The sequence below is a fragment of the Hyla sarda genome, chromosome 4 (assembly GCF_029499605.1).
Source record: "Hyla sarda isolate aHylSar1 chromosome 4, aHylSar1.hap1, whole genome shotgun sequence".
In the NCBI taxonomy this organism is placed as follows: domain Eukaryota; kingdom Metazoa; phylum Chordata; class Amphibia; order Anura; family Hylidae; genus Hyla; species Hyla sarda.
The window spans coordinates 328024612-328041818 of NC_079192.1; the positions used below are offsets into that span (position 1 = coordinate 328024612).

The window sequence follows — 17207 nt, forward strand, 5'->3', positions numbered from 1 at the left end:
AGCATTATATACAGCACTTTCAAGCCCTCAGAACACTGAGTTAGAGTTAGTGTCTGTTACTTCACAAGTTAGGAGCAGTTCTATACCTGAGTAGCAAAACAATCAGGGTATCCATCAGTCCTAGTCTGACCGACCTTCTTCTGACCTCCCTCAGGGCTTTCTGTGTGGGATTCGCCATCCCACATGTGGTTTTTATACCCTCTAGCTGCCCTGCTCCATCCTGCATTCTACTGTAATGTAAAGACCTGGAAAGAAAGCAAACTGCTGCATCTGTCCCATGGCGCTCCCGAAGCTCAGGGGGCGGCTCCTCCACATCACTCTCCCGATACCTTACGATACCTCAAGGCAGCAGGGCAGCAGTACTCCCGGTCCTCCAGCAGTCTGGCACGACGCTCCTCCGTGCGTCGCCACCTAATCCACCTTCACGTCGCTCCTCCCAGCGCCGCCGCCCAGACACCCGGCTCCACGGCACTCAATCCCGCCAACATGAAGACCAACGCAGCAGCAGGAACCTGGCTCACATCCTGCCGCACGCTCCACCCCCCAGAAAAAGCGATAATATGAAAATTTTAAGGAATTTATGTCGTTTGAAGGGCCACATAGATTATCAAAGGATTATATATTTTGTACAGATTTGTAAAACAAGGTTTCCATTAGTTTGTTGTTCATTGAAATTATAGGAATATGGATTGGATTTTACAAAACATAAATACATTATCAGTTGTGGAATCTGTTCCAGTTCAGTATAAAGGTTCACATTATACAGCCAAATACAAGCATTCAATGGATATTTACTGTACCATTCACTACAATTCATTTATTTTTACTAAAGACAAGTTAAAAGCTATATTTCTAAGACATGCTGTACCATTTCTTACTTTCTAGGTAAAAAACATTGAGATTCTTGTACCAAAATTGTATTGGTATTCCAATGAAAAGGTAAGAAGTAATTAATTAATAGACATGAGATCTTTATGTTTATGTGTCAATATTGTAAATAGTCAAAAATGATTTTGCAATAAGATAGCACTCAATATATTTTATAGACCAGTATTATATTATCCACTGCTCATGTATGGTTTAAAAGAATTGAAAATGTTGAAGAAGCTATCTGTATTTACATAATAAATTGTGAAATCACATTCTGAGCATCGACAAGACAATTTATGAAGACATTTAAATCATACATGGGCAGTGACTAATTTATTATTCATAGATTGTATTACTATAGCTTTATTAAATTAGGCTAAGTTCACATAGGGTATTTTCATATTATCAGGAATATTAGTTTTTTTTAAATTCATCTGTTAAAGTACAGAAAATTGTGCTTGTTTTTGCAAAATGATTGTGTTTTATGTAAGTCTATGGGAAAGTGGTTCTCTGTGTACACGGTTAATAAAAAATATATTTATAATAATATTTTTTGATCTGTAAAAATTAGTGACATGTTACATATTTTTACGGGTGCGAAAAATATGTAAATTTTTATATACTGTGTGCACAGATAACCCCTTTCCGATAGACTTACATAGAGCACATTTGTTTTGCAGAAGCGGATGCAAATTTTCTGTGATTTTATGGGCACATCTTTTTTTAAATTAAAACATGCCTGAAAATACTCTGTGTGAACATAGCCTGACACTTAAAGTATTATAGCATTTAAAAGTGTATGAATGCTGTATATTGCAATACTGTCTATCAATTTGCAGTGCATAAGTTATATTTTCCTGCCCAGAAAGGACAAACAGTCCTCTTTGAAAAAGTTTTTTTTTTTTGCTGTTATACCTGAGCACTCGAGAGATCACACTTGGAGTATTGTGCACAGTACTGGAGGCCGTATCTCCAGAAGAATATAGATATTTTGGAGAGAGTTCAGAGAAGAGCTACTAAACTAGTACATGGATTGCAGGATAAAACTTACCAGGAAAGGTTAAAGGACCTTAACATGTATAGCTTGGAAGAAAGACGTGACAGGGGGATATGATACAAACTTTTAAATATATAAAGGGAATGAATACAGTAAAAGAGGAGAGCACATAAGAAGAAAAACTACATAGGACATAGTTTTAAACTAGAGGGGCAAAGATTTAAAGTAATATGAGGAAGTATTACTTTACTGAGAGAGTAGTGGATGCATAGAATAGTCTTCCTGCAGGAGTGGTAGCTGCAAATATACTGAAGGTGTTTAAGCATGCATGGGATAAGCATAAGGCTATCCTTTATATATTCTGAAGATAGTATTCAGAATATTGGGCAGACTAGATAGGCCAAATGGTTCTTATCTCCTGATTCCTATGTTTCTATGCTGCCGCAAGTAAAATTATAAACCTTAACTTACCTTCTGATGGCATCCCGATGCCAATGGGATCCCTCTCCAATCATCCGGCCCTGATTTTCTTCCTGATTTTGGTGCTCGACATGTAACATTGCCCTCAGCTAATCGCTGGCCATAGCGATGTCTGACTTTGGCTAATGAGGCTGAGCGGCAGTGTTATGTTATGGGCCCATGCACAAGGAAAAGACTGGGGTAGAGGATGGGAGAGCGATTCCAGCAGAATCGGGGGAGTGTCTGAAGGTAAGTTAAGGTTTATTATTTTAGTGACGCCAGCTTGGGCATAATGGCAAAATAAAATTATTTCTGGAATTCTCCTTTAAAGGAAATCTGTCATCAGTGTCACCTGCACTAATCTGTCGGTACATAAAGGTAGTGCAGATGACACTGATGACAATGATACTTACCTGGCCCTGTTCAGTGCTGTGTTTCTCTTGCAAACTACCGCTGTATCTTCCGTTCCAGGGAAGACTTGGATTGGAGCTTAGTGACGTCACCACTGCTGTTTGCTAGTAGCGGGACCCAGCTAGCAAACAGCAGCGGTGATATCAATGCTCCAAGTTGGCCCCAGAACATAAGATACGATGGAAGATTGTGGGAGAACCACAGCACAGAATGGGACAAGGTAAGTATCATTGTCATCAGTGTCACCTGCACTACCTGTCTGTACCGACAGATTAGTGCAGGTGACACTGATGACAGATTTCCTTTAAGGCCAGGTTCTTTCACTGTGTTTCCACTTTGTAGCATATTGGAAAACTACCCCTGCAGTATTTGAGTCAAGCCAGAAGTGTAGTCAAAATAAATTGGAAATACAAAGGAAGGACTTTTACTTCTCCTTCCTGCTGGATACATATCTGACTTTGGCATAAAAACACGACACAAGCAAAAATTGCAACATATGTAAAAACTTTTTAAATTCTACTTTTCTATATCTGATTGGTGTATTTTAGTAATGGGTGCCATCAGGTCATAAGCTAAGGCTTGTATTACACTTGGCCTTTTTTTAACCCCTTAACCCCTTAACGACGCAGGACGTATATTTACGTCCTGCGCCGGCTCCCGCAATATGAAGCGGGATCGCGCCGCGATCCCACGTCATATCGCGTCGGCCGGGACCCGATCCCTCATCAACGGCCGGGACCCGCGGCTAATACCACACATCGCCGATCGCGGAGATGTGCGGTATTAACCCTTTAGAAGTGGCGGTCAAAGCTGACCGCCGCTTCTAAAGTGAAAGTGAAAATGACCCGGCTGCTCAGTCGGGCTGTTCGGGACCGGTGACATCGCGGCGTCCCGAACAGCTGACCGAACACCGGGAGGGCCCTTACCTGCCTCCTCGGTGTCCGATCGGCGAATGACTGCTCCGTGCCTGAGATCCAGGCAGGAGCAGTCAAGTGCCGATAACACTGATCACAGGCGTGTTAATACACGCCTGTGATCAGGATGAGAGATCAGTGTGTGCAGTGTTATAGGTCCCTATGGGACCTATAACACTGCAAAAAAATGTACAAAAAAAGTGTTAATAAAGGACATTTAACCCCTTCTCTAATAAAAGTTTGAATCACCCCCCTTTTCCCATAAAAAAAATAAAACAGTGTAAAAAAATAAATAAATAAACATATGTGGTATCGCCGCGTGCGTAAATGTCCGAACTATAAAAATATATAATTAATTAAACCGTATGGTCAATGGCGTACGCGCAAAAAAATTCCAAAGTCCAAAAAAGCGTATTTTGGTCACTTTTTATACCATTAAAAAATGAATAAAAAGTGATCAAAAAGTCCGATCAAAACAAAAATTATACCGATAAAAACTTCAGATCACGGCGCAAAAAATGAGTCCTCATACCGCCCTGTCCGTGGAAAAATAAAAAAGTTATAGGGGTCAGAAGATGACATTTTTAAACGTATAAATTTTCCTGCATGTAGTTATGATTTTTTCCAGAAGTGCGACAAAATCAAGTAGGGTATCATTTTAACCGTATGGACCTACAGAATAATGATAAGGTGTAATTTTTACCGAAATATGCACTGCGTAGAAACGGAAGCCCCCAAAAGTTACAAAATGGCGTATTTTTTTCGATTTTGTCGCACAATGATTTTTTTTTTCCGTTTCGCCTTGCATTTTTGGGTAAAATGACTGATGTCACTGCAAAGTAGAATTGGCGACGCAAAAAATAAGCCATAATATGGAATTTTAGGTGGAAAATTTAAAGGGTTATGATTTTTAAAAGGTAAGGAGGAAAAAACGAAAGGGCAAAACCGGAAAAACCCTGAGTCCTTAAGGGGTTAAGGACCCATGAGGTACCAGTACGTCATGAGTCCGCTCCCGTTCTATAACGCATGGCCCCGTGTCATAGCGGGTTGGGCCCGGCCTCTAACAACGGCCGGGACTCGTGGCTAATAGCGCGCGGCACTGATCGTGGTGCTGCATGCTATTAACCCTTTAGATGCAGCGTTCAAAGTTGAACGCCGCATCTAAAGTGAAAGTAATGCATTGCCGGTTAGCTCAGGGGGCTGTTCGGGATGTTCGTGGCAAAACCGCGGCATCCCGAACAGCTGTGAGACATCAGGAGGGTCCCTTACCTTGCCTCCTGGTGTCCAATCGCCGAATGACTGCTCAGTGCCTGAGATCCAGGCATGAGCAGTCAAGCGGCAGAATCATTGATCAATGGTTTCCTATGAGAAACCATTGATCAGTGTAAAAGATCAGTGTGTGCAGGGTTATAGCCCCCTATGGGAGCTATAACATTGCAAAAAATAAGTGAAAAAAAAGTGAATAAAGATCATTTAAACCATTCCCTAATAAAAGTTTGAATCACCCCCCTTTTCCCATAAAAAAAAAACAGTGTAAATAAAACAAACATATGTGGTATCGCCGCGTGCAGAAATGTCCGAATTATAAAAATATATCGTTAATTAAACCACACGGTCAATGGAATGCGCGCAAAAAAATTCAAAAGTCCTATATAGTGTATTTTTGTTCAATTTTTATATCATGAAAAAATGATGAATGAGTCCTATCAATACAAAAATGGTGCCGCTAAAAACTTCAGATCACGGCGCAAAAATGAGCCTTCATACCGCCCCCTACGCTGAAAAATAAAAAAGTTATAAGGGTCAGAAGATGACAATTTTAAACCTATAAATTTTCCTATATGTATTTTTTCAGAAGTACGACAAAATCAAACCTATATAAGTAGGGTATCATTTTAATGGTATGGACCTACAGAATAAAGCTGTAAAGCAGAGAGCTTGTTACCTCCCCTAACTTATGTTAGTCACTCCCACAGCTCTGCTAGCTCACTCCCACATAACACTGAGCTCCAATCATAGCCCTATACAGCAGGGTGGCCACGAGGAAACAAAATGTAATCTCAGTGCTCAGAGAGAGGGACCCTGGAGTTGAAGCTGCAGTTTTACACTGTAAAATCACTCCCTCCCCCTCCTGCTTTACAGTGGCACAATCACCTCCCCCCCTGCTCTGCCCTGCACTCCTCTCTCCCCAGTGCTCAGTGTGACAGGTCTACGCTGGCAGCTCCCTCCCCTCCCCCCTCTCCTCCGTTATCAGTGTAAAAACATTAGCAAGGAGAGGGGAGGGAATCAGCCTGTTTGCTGACTCTGCTATGATCTGAATCAGCCGGCATATAGGCAGTGCTGCTCAGCCAATCACTGCAGAACAGAGCGAGGACAGTGTGAGTATTCATCAGATGGAAGGGGCTAAGGCCGAGCACAGGGAGCTCTCTGCAGCACAGGGGTTTTCTGGGTAATTGTCACGTCACGGCCCCTGGATGCTGCTGATAACAGCCTGAATAGGGGGTCGAAAGTCATGAAAACCTGGAACAGCTGAATTTCCTGTCAGACAGAAGAATGCAGAAAAAGCTTGTTTCTAAGCAGCATTGGTAATGGAAGTGATTTACAAACCTGTATAACTTTACCTTCTGCACTAAAAGCTGAACAATTATTTACTGTGAGACTTGTCCTTTAAAGGACATGTCCGGTGCTCACTTTTCTTATTATATCCTTTCTGGGCTGCAAAAAAAAAAAGAAAACAAACTTTCTCTTACCTGCCTATGCTTCCCTGGTGCTCCGGTACAGGTGTTTGGTCCCCGGGCTGTATTCTTCTTACTTCCTGTTAGCCCGGCAAGTCACATGGAGCTTCAGCCTATTACCGGCCGCAGCGATGTCCCGCCTCGGCCAGTGATAGGCTGAAGCTCCGAGTGATGTGCCGGGCTAACAGGAAGTAAGAAGAATACAGCCCGGGGACCAAACACCTGTACCGGAGCACCGGGGGAGCGTAGGCAGGCAAGAGAAAGCTTATTTTCTTTTTTTCTTGCAGCCCGGAACGGATACAAAAAGAAAAGTGACACGTCCTTTAAGGGGTTAAAGAAACTCCCCAAAAATCACCATATTGCTGTTTGTCCATTTTTTGCATCTTGAAAGTAAAAATGAGGGAGCAGTTTTTTGTAGCCTTTTTTCCCTGGCTTAAAAAAATGCCAAACTAAAATTGTGTGTAATCCCTGTTTACACATTTGAAATTTCCGGGTGGAATTCCACATTGGAATTCAGCTGGAGATTCTAGAGCAGAAGAATCCAATTGTATTCAATTGGATTCTGCTGCGTAGTGCACATGGCGGAATTAACGTGCCAGATGTTTCTGGCATGGAAATTTCATTTTGCGTGTCCGCAAAAAGAATGAAAAAGTTCATTCTTTCTGCAGACTCTGCATGGAATGTATTGCCGTTGCATTTTAGTGCAGTCCTTGTGTGGTCCCGCAGTCTCCGAGAGATTTTCCGTGTAGTTATTCTGGAAGTGTTTACATAGCCCAATAGCTGTATGTGAATCACGTGCAGAGAATTTTGGATGATTCACTATAGTTGATTTTTCGACCTTCTTGCCTCCAACTGATGTGTTCAAAAATGTTTAGTCTAGTTAATTTATTAACATAAATATTCAATTTATAGGAATGGGATATATCAGTTGAAGAAATGTCATGCAGAGCAACTGGAACTCTTTCAGTCTTCTTTTCTACAGCTGCATTTGGAAATCTTGATGACGTTTTGAAAGGCCGTTTAATAAGGCTGAACCGTGTCCTGTATTCCATGTCAAGTCAGGTATGTGGAAACCTACATATAAAGACAATAGTAAAAATTAAGGGAACAATCAGGATTACAAAAATGTGGATGTTTTCTTTTAAAAACAGGACCACATATGTCCATGGTATTTGTCTGTTAGGCTAGGTTCCCACCACGATTTGTGCCTTCGAGGCACCAATACACCAGTCGGACTGAGAAACGAGGCTTGCATCAATTTTCAGTCCAAGACAAAACTCGGATACCTTGGGAAAATAACCCGGACGTAGTCACTAGCTGACTTCGCTCAGACCACTGAAATTAACAGGGCCTGTGCCTGTCCAAGTATGTCGGCATGTCATTTTGCCATTTTCCTAACGTGCCTCAGAGGAACAAATCATGGTGTGAACAAGGCCTTATAACCGCTGGGGTACTGTTTTTAAAGGACAGCGGCTATGTTGCCTTAAAGAAAAAGTATCATGGACAAAAACGTATAAGTTTTAGATCGCGGGGGGTCTGAGCGCTGGGGCCCCCTGTGATCTTCTGTATGGAGCCCCGACTTTCCCACCCAAATCGTGTGCCACCACGCCCCCTCTATATGGCTCTATAGGAGAGCCGAAGATTGCCGAACGGCTCTCCCATAAAAGTATATGGAGGGGACGTGGTGGCTCCCGCTTTGGGTGAGGGTCGTGATGCGCCACAGTGAAGGAGAGCCGGGGCTCCATACAAAAGATCGCAGGATATGTTTTTGTCCACAATACTTCTTCTTTAATCCTGAACAATTCTTTTAAGCGAGATGCTAATTTGGCTATCATTTAAAAATAGGCTATTGCTGGATTCACAAAGGGATTACACAAACTCTGTTCTATGCTGGGCGGAAATATACCTAATAAAGTTTTACAGTAGTTTAAATAAAGCAAAGTTTAGAAATTACATTATTAAAATACATTAATAATAAAAAGTTTTACAAAATTAATCAAACAAAAAAATATTAGTTTTACAATTACAATTTACAATTAATAAAAATTTCGTTCTAAAACATATATTTTTTACTTACAATTTTTTCCATCCCTGCTGCATCTTTTTTTTTTTTTTTTGGTATGGTAACCTACGAAATGTAATCAAAAAAGCTAACTCCATCCCTTTTTTAGATTGCTAAAGTAAAAAAAGAATAAAAACCACCCACATTCCTTTTTTGGAGCGATTTTTTTACTCCCATAAATTTCTATGGGAGAAAAAAAACGCCAAAGTTGTTTTTTTTTTTAAAATTGCCAGGGAGCCCAAAATTGCAAAAATCACCAAAAGGATGAAAACCTCCAAACTGAAAAAGGCCAAGTGTATTCTGCAGTTTCATATCGACTTGCAGCTACCACCTGTGCCTCAGAATGGGCTTTTTATTGGCGTTTCTTCTAAAAAAAAACAAAACGTGGAAATGCAGGCTAACACAAACTTCACAGGCTTTTCTGGCAAAGCTGCATCCACTTCCTCCAATCCACACACCTGGACTCTGTATCTCTGGCTCACCCATAGAGATACATGAAGGAGGAGTGTCAGCCGCCGCTATGTGCGGGGGTCGACACCCCTTTCCTGGGGACTGTCGGGGTGTGCAGGAGATTGCGGGGGGTCTGACCCCAATCAGACACTTATTCTCTATTCTTTGGATAGGGGATAAGCAGTGGAGTACTCCTTTAAAGACATTAATATGTTTCTATATACCAGTGGTATCCAAACTGCGGCACTCCAATTGTACTAACAGCAAATATCTGGCTGCATTGTTTTGGTTTAGAAAATCTCAGTGTATGAAGAATGCACCAGATTATAAGACTACATTTAAACAGTATTATGTTGTGTTTTTCCCCACAAAATAGTACATGCCTTTTTGTTGCTTTTCTTTTAACCCCTTAAGGACCAAGCATTTTTCTGTTTTTACACTTTCGTTTTTTCCTCCTTACCTTTTAAAAATCATAACCCTTTCAATTTTGCACCTAAAAATCCATATGAGGGCTTATTTTTTGCGCCACCAATTCTACTTTGGAATGACATCAGTCATTTTACACAAACATTTATGGCGAAACGGGAAAAAAAATCATTGTGCGACAAAATTTAAGAAAAAACACCATTTTGTAAATCTTGGGGGCTTCTGTTTCTAGGCAGTAAATTTTTCGGTAAAAATGACACTTTATCTTTATTCTGTAGGTCCATACGATTAAAATGATCCCCTACTTATTATATAGGTTTGATTTCGTCGTACTTCTGGAAAAAATCATAACTACATGCAGGAAAATTTATACATTAAAAATTGTCCTTTTCTGACCCCTATAACTTTTTTATTTTTCCACGTACAGGGTTGTTTGAGGGCTCATTTTTTGCGCCGTGATCTGAAGTTTTAATCGGTAGCATTTTTATTTTGATTGGACTTTTTGATCGCTTTTTATTCCTTTTTTTATGGTATGAAAAGTGACCAAAAATACGCTATTTTGGACTTTGGAATTTTTTTGCGTGTACGCCATTGACCGTGCGGTTTAATTAATGATATATTTTTATAGTTCAGACATTTACGCACGCGGCGATACCACATATGTTTATTTTTATTATGGTTACATATTTTTAATATGGAATTTGGGAAAAGGGGGGTGATTTAAACTTTTAATAAGAAAGGGGTTAATGTGTGTGTTTTTAAACTTTTTTTAAACTTTTTTTTTTACACTTTTAGTCCCCTTAGGGGACTTTTAGGAGGAATCATTAGATTCCTCACACAGATCATTGTGGTTTCATAAAATCACAATGATCTGCGTGCTCTGCGCTCGATTGATAAAGCCTGGCCCTGCCAGGCTTTATCATTCAGAGCCTCGGAGCCGCCGCCTCAGGAGAGGTAAGCCCTCAGGCTACCTCAGTAGTGGATCGCTCCCCGCGATCGCGCTGCGGGGGTGGCGATACACCCCACTGGACCACCAGGGACTTAATACAGGCACCTTTAGATGCCGCTGTCAACTTTGACAGCGGCGATCTAAAGGGTTAATAGCCGGCCCCCAGCTACAGGAATCAGCTGGGGGCTGGCCGGTATGACGCGGGCTCGTGTCGGGAGCCTGCGTCATACCCCGGTAACGGCCATTGGACGAGTATAGACGTCCATGGTCGGTATCGGGTTAAATGCATTTTTCTCATTACAAGTCATGTGATTTAAAGGGGTTTTCTCGTCTCATGATTTTGGCTACCCAGCCACCTCAGACTTGTGGTGTTGAAAAGCCAAAAGCAGCTAAAGCAAAAAGTTACGCAATTTGCAGTACTCTTATTGACTTTAATGGAAGTTGCACAAACAGCGTAGCCCTGCAAGCTATATTTTTTGTGTAACTCTGGCCAGTGGGGGCGAGAAGCAGAATTTAGGAGTTAGGAATACCAAAAAACAACAAAAAACAAACACACATTAACACATATGGAGGACTACTGTATAGGAGAAAAAAACACCACAGACAAATCTGTTTAACTTTCTGGAGCCAGTACTTCCACTGGAGTACCCCTTTAAGCCATTTGTTCAGTGTATAAGTTTATCTTCTTTTTTTGAGAAGGGCTTGTATGCAGGCCATATTACTGAGGAATTTTCTGGAATTTAGCATCCAGCAGAGCATGCTAAAAATTAGCAAGCAATATATATATGGCACATAGGTGTGCACAGCTACTTGGACTTTTCCCTAACCACATCCTCAGTAATGCCCCAAACCACACCCAGCCTCCTTTCATATTCAGTATTCTAAAACTTCTGTTCAACAGGGCTGGTGCAAGGATTTTTGCCACCCTAAGTGAAAGCTAATTTTGCCGCCCCTTGACCTGCCCATTGGCTCCGCCCTTTGACACGCCCCACCTTACTACTGGGGTGACACACTGTAACAAGCTCCGTTCTCACATAAAGGCGGTTCTGGCTGGGTGGGTGCTTCGGATGCTGGCTGGTTACCAACTTTCTTGCAGCGGGCAGAGCAGCGTCTCACTACCAAGAGGGTGCTTTAGGTGGCTACCTATTTTACCTATAAGCAGAACTGGCCCTGCTGTTCAGTAACACAGCTCACAAGCGTGCTCAACACTCCTTTTATTGTTTATGGAGCAGTGCCTCTCCATAGAGAATGAATGGAGTGCTGGTCCATTTTTTTCATTTTGGAGAACATTCTATTCTAGTGATCGGTGGTGGTCCCAGCAGTGAGACCCCCACTGATAATCTAGTTATCCTCTATGGGGATAATCAACTAGACATCTTTTCCTCTGCACAGGTTTTGATAAATCTCCCCCCAATATGTATATAAATTAATGGTATTACCTCTAGTTGTAGGGGCTCAGCTCCAGTGTTTTTGGATTTATTAACTTTTTTACATTTTATTTAGTAAAATTGGAAAAGAGGGGAATTTCATTTTTTTTTATTGAGGGAGGATCTTATTCACTTTACTTAAAACTTTTCTCATTATGTTTTTTTGGCCCCACAGGGGACTATTTCTTGCAATCTTTGGGTTGCAGATACTGAACAGTGTTATGCATATGTATAGCAAATTTTCTTACAAAGTATATTAGAAAGGTTAATGCTTTGCTAAGATGCATAACATAAAAAGTTTTTGAATCTGACAGGTCCCATATGTAAACCTATTTAAATATGTAAAAACCCCCATAATTTAAAGAACTCAATACAAATCATAAGTGTATGAGGAATCTCATGCAATACAATTCATAATTTGTCTTATACCCAAAAGGTTGAGTAACGTAGCTTGCTAAGTTCCCCTGTATGTCATCCAGAAACAGTGGACGCCGGATGCAAAACAACTGATGACAACTGATGCACGTTGTCATCAGTTGCGTCAAGATCTAGACAGAGTTCATCTATACCGGATGCCAGACGTATGTGAATCCAGCCGAACTTAGCCTCTGCATGCCAACCACTCCAACTTCCAGATCTGGCATCAGGTGCCAAATTACATTACAGAGTGACATAAATAGTGTGATAGAAATGCCAATCCAAAGGAAGGGGATCAGGCAGAATGGGCGCATGCACGCATACTAGGTGCGAGTAAGAAGACACATAAAGTAACAGGTGCAGAAAATGGTGTGTGTTACCATAAAAATAAAGTGCATTACCATAAAAGGAGGAACTGGAGTTTAATATATAAAGGGACAGATGTTTTGCATAGGAATGGCAACCTAAACAAACAGCACCATCTACTGGGCAAATGTCTTAATTATAATATAAATGAATTATAATAAATTAATAAATTGTAAACTGTGCATATGCAGAGATGATAAATAAAAATTGTTATTATGTGATGAATGATATACGTAATTTATAGTTTAAACTGATAAAGGGTAATATTAAAGTGCATAAAGTGCAATAACCAAAAGAGTATCTAATGAATAAATATTAAAATACATATAGAGTGGATGTAAAACATCTACACCCCCTTTTAAAATGCCAGGTTCCTGTAATGTTAAAGAATAAGACAAAGATAAATCATGTCAGAACTTTTTCCACCTTTAATGTGACCTATAACATGAACAATTCAGTTGCAAAACAAACACATCTTTAAGTGGGAAAGAAAGAAAAAATAACAAACTATAACCTGCTTGCATAACTATAACCTGCTAGCTAAGGAGGTGGCTGCGTTCAGAATAACCAATCACATTCAAGCTTATTGCTAAATAGTCATTACACACCTGGCATCATTTAATGTGACGGTGAATATTCACAAATACATTTCAGCTGGTCAAGAAGGATTCTCCTGATATTTACTTAGTAGCAAAAGCCATAGTCCGCAGGGAGCTTCCAAAGCATCAAACGAATCTCATTGTAAAGGCTTCTTTCACATTGCCACATAGGCAATATGCAATTTTGGCATAAAACCTTCAGGCGTCTGTTAGAAAGGTGAAGATGAAGTTCACCTTTCAGCATGGCAACAACCCAATACCCACATGTAAATCTAAAAAAGCATGGCTTCAACATTTTGGAATGGCCCAACCATAAGTTAATTAAACATCTGTGTAGGGTGATCTGAAGAAGGCCATGCACAGGAGATATCCTCGCAATCTGGCACATTTGGAGCACTTTTGCAAGGAAGAGTAGGCAAATATATTGGTGATTTTTTAATTTATTTTCCATTTCACTATCTAGATTTTAAATTAATACTAAAATCCTGCCATTTCCATTCTTCAAGCCATAACTAAGCTGAAACTTCCTGTTCTGTCTGTGATAAGGCAGAGAAAGTAGACAATAGGAGCTCAGCCTTCCCTCCCCTGTTGAATAACAAACATCACAGATAGAGATGAGCGAACTTACAGTAAATTTGATTCGTCACAAACTTCTCGGCTCGGCAGTTGATGACTTATCCTGCATAAATTAGTTCAGCCTTCAGGTGCTCCGGTGGGCTGGAAAAGGTGGATACATTCCTCGGAAAGAGTCTCCTAGGACTGTATCCACCTTTTCCAGCCCACCGGAGCACCTGAAAGCTGAACTAATTTATGCAGGATAAGTCATCAACTGCCGAGCCGAGAAGTTTGTGACGAATCGAATTTACTGTAAGTTCGCTCATCTCTAATCACAGACCATGCACAGAAACCTCTCATGTCAATAGGATAGCTTTTGACTATTGTTGCCTATGTCCTTCGAGCTTGCTCAGGCAAGATGACTGCCTCCCTTATTATGAACATGAAAATAAAAATTGCAATGAGAAAATAGAAACAGATTAGAAAAATAGAACATGTTTCGATATCTGCCGCTAACAAAAATCTAAAATCTAGGATGGAAGTGGTATGTGTGTGTGTTAGGGGTTTTGAAATCAGATGCAGTGTTAAAAAGTCATATTTTACTTAAAGAGTAGTAGATGCTTGAAACAAACTCTCAGCTAGTTTCCTGTATATCCATAGTAAGTGAATGTAAGCATGCCTGTGATAAATGTCATGATTCTATAATCGTTTCCGTTTCTAAATCTTCCTATTTTTTCTCATTAACAGACCTGCATTATATTGAACAATTCCAAGTACAACTTTACCGAGGCACTGGAAGATCTCTTGCATTTTTTAAAATATAAATTGAAATAAACAATTAATAGAAAATATTATCAATTATCTAAGAACACTACCTTAAAGGGGTACTCTGCCCCTAGACATCTTATCCCCTATCCAAAGGTTAGGGGATAAGATGACTGATCGTGGGGGTCCTGCTGCTGGGGACCCCCTCAATCTCGGCTGCGGCACCCTGCTGCCATCACTGCACAGAGAAAACTCGCTCTGTGCGTAATGACGGGTGATACAGGGTCCGGAGCATCGGGATGTCACGGCTCCGCCCCCTCATCATGTCACGGCCCGCCCCCTTAATGCAAGTCAATGGGAGGGGGCGTCATGCTGCAGCAGAGATCACGGGGCCCCCGCGATCAGACATCCTATCCCCCATCCTTTGGATAGGGGATAAGATGTCTAGGGGTGGAGTACCCCTTTAAAGGAATTAGCTAAATTTCTGTTAAACTTAAAGGGGTACTCTGGTGGAAAAATCAACTGGTGCCAGAAAATTAAACAGATTTATAATATTTTTTTCTCTCTCTGTTTCTTTCCTTCTGATCCCCCTGGAGTGGGCTGGGGGGGGGGGGGGGGGGGGGTTGGTATGGTTATATTTACCTTGCATATGCATATTCATTGTTATTGTATAATTAAAAATTGAAAATAATATAAAAAAAAAGTAAAACAGATTTGTACAGTACATTATTTCTATTTAATAATGCTTCCAGTATTTATCCGCTGCTGTATACTACAGCAAAAGTTGTGTAGTTCTTTCCAATCTGACCACACTGCTCTCTGCTGACACCATCGTCCATGTCGGGAACTGTCCAGAGCAGGAGGTTTGCTATGAAGATTTGATCCTACTCTAGACAGTTCCTGACATGGACAGAGGTGTCAGGGGTTAAGAATGTTAATATTGGAAATAGAAGTAATTTACAAATCTGTTCAACTTTCCGGCACCAGTTGATTTGAAAACATTTGTTTCCCACCTTTAAAGGGGTATTCCAGTGGAAAACTTTTTTTTTTTTTTTTTTAAATCAACTGGTGCCGGAAAGTTAAACAGATTTGTAAATTACTTCTATTAAAAAAATCTTAATCCTTCCAGTACTTATTAGCTGCTGAATACTACAGAGGAAATTCTTTTCTTTTTTAGAACACAATGCTTTCTGCTGACATCATGACCACAGTGCTCTCTGCTGACATCTCTGTCCATTTTAGGAACTGTCCAGAGCAGCATATTTTTTCTATGGGGATTTTCTCCTACTCTGGACAGTTGTAGGAAAGAAAAGAATTTCCTCTGTAGTATTCAGCAGCTAATAAGTACTGGAAGGATTAAGATTTTTTAATAGAAGTAATTTACAAATGTGGATTGGTGGATTGGTCATATAATTGTACCCCGCTTGCTATTTTCTATACAATTTGTCTACTGAAGAAGGGGTCGGTTTAAGCACCCTGAAACGTGTCTAGAGTCACTTGCATTGTCACTGGCTCTAAAAACAAGCACTGCTGTTTGGCTGTAATCTGCACTGAGTACCGGCTTTTCTACATTCTACAAGTCCTCACTCACCACACCTTATCCACGTTTGGGATCGCTGCCAGACAACCACAAGTCTCCTGCTGGAGCAAACATCTTTACTTGCCTCCTGGGAAATCGCTCCATATAATCTGAACGGAGCCAGCGTCTGCCCGTGCCGGGGAGAGCCATTCGTAGTGCCCACATTGTCATCTATACGGAACCAGCAGCTGCCTGTACTAGAGAGAGCTATCTGCAGCGCCCGCATTGTCACATCAGCCGCAGGACTTTTCTGTCAGGTCCGTCGCAGCACGGGACCAGCGGCCGGAGGATCGGTGAGATAATATTCCACAATTGCTTAGAAATATATATCTAGTCTCATTCAGGACTGACAAATGTTCAGATTATAGCAATTCAACAATTTATATTTATATGCCGGACATCAGCAAAAATCAGCAAAAATTCATGCCAAACTATCAGAATGTCTGAGTTACAGCAACAACTCAATTACAATCAGTGTTTTGAAAATTAGCCATAGTGTTTTTACACCATTTCTACCATTAGGGCCCAATGGTAGATAGATAACATTACAGTGCATAGTTTATTTTATTCTATTTTATGTATTTTATTTGTGAATCTATCATATGCTCTTATATTGTTATATAACTGTGTAATAAATATTATATCATTTTCAGACCTTTTGTTCTCATTGTGTACCGTATAGTTTGGTAAAATCCTTGAGGTATGGTTAATATATTTTAATATTTAATATACAAATCTGTTTAACTTTCTGGCACCAGTTGAATAAAAAAAAAAGTTTTCCACCGGAGTTACGCAACAGAGAGGTCTTTTGGATACATAATCTCCAGACCATTCAGCCTGGTGGTCTGAATTTAAGAAATTACCTTATTCTGCATTATTAATTACATCATTTTTTTCTATGTTTCAAGTGATATGTTTCCATTTTTTTCTGCACTGTTCACATGGTACGTTTTTTTCCCTGCAACTTTTTCAATTAAGTATTTTTTCATGTTTTTATAAAAGAAATTATTTTTCTACAGTGTTTTGTCACTGATGTTATGTTTAATATTTTGCTATATATATATATATATATATATATATTTTTATGTTTATGAATTTGTTAAAATATATCAGGTTCAATCTTATATTTTTGTAAGGGTTGGTTTAATTGTGGAGTGGAAAGAGTAAATTTTTGGACTAAGTCCTGACTCCACTGCTTCCCCTTTAAACCCCCATATATACCTGAT

The 17207-nt window shown here is 40.2% G+C and overlaps 1 long non-coding RNA gene across 1 annotated transcript; it reads left to right on the top strand.

Annotated features, from left to right (window-relative positions):
• The first annotated feature begins 883 nt into the window (after window positions 1–883).
• On the top strand, window positions 884–14577 carry LOC130369606 (uncharacterized). Its single transcript, XR_008892834.1, has 3 exons — window positions 884–939; window positions 7299–7448; window positions 14385–14577. It is a non-coding gene; the product is annotated as an uncharacterized LOC130369606 (long non-coding RNA).
• Window positions 14578–17207: the final 2630 nt, after the last annotated feature.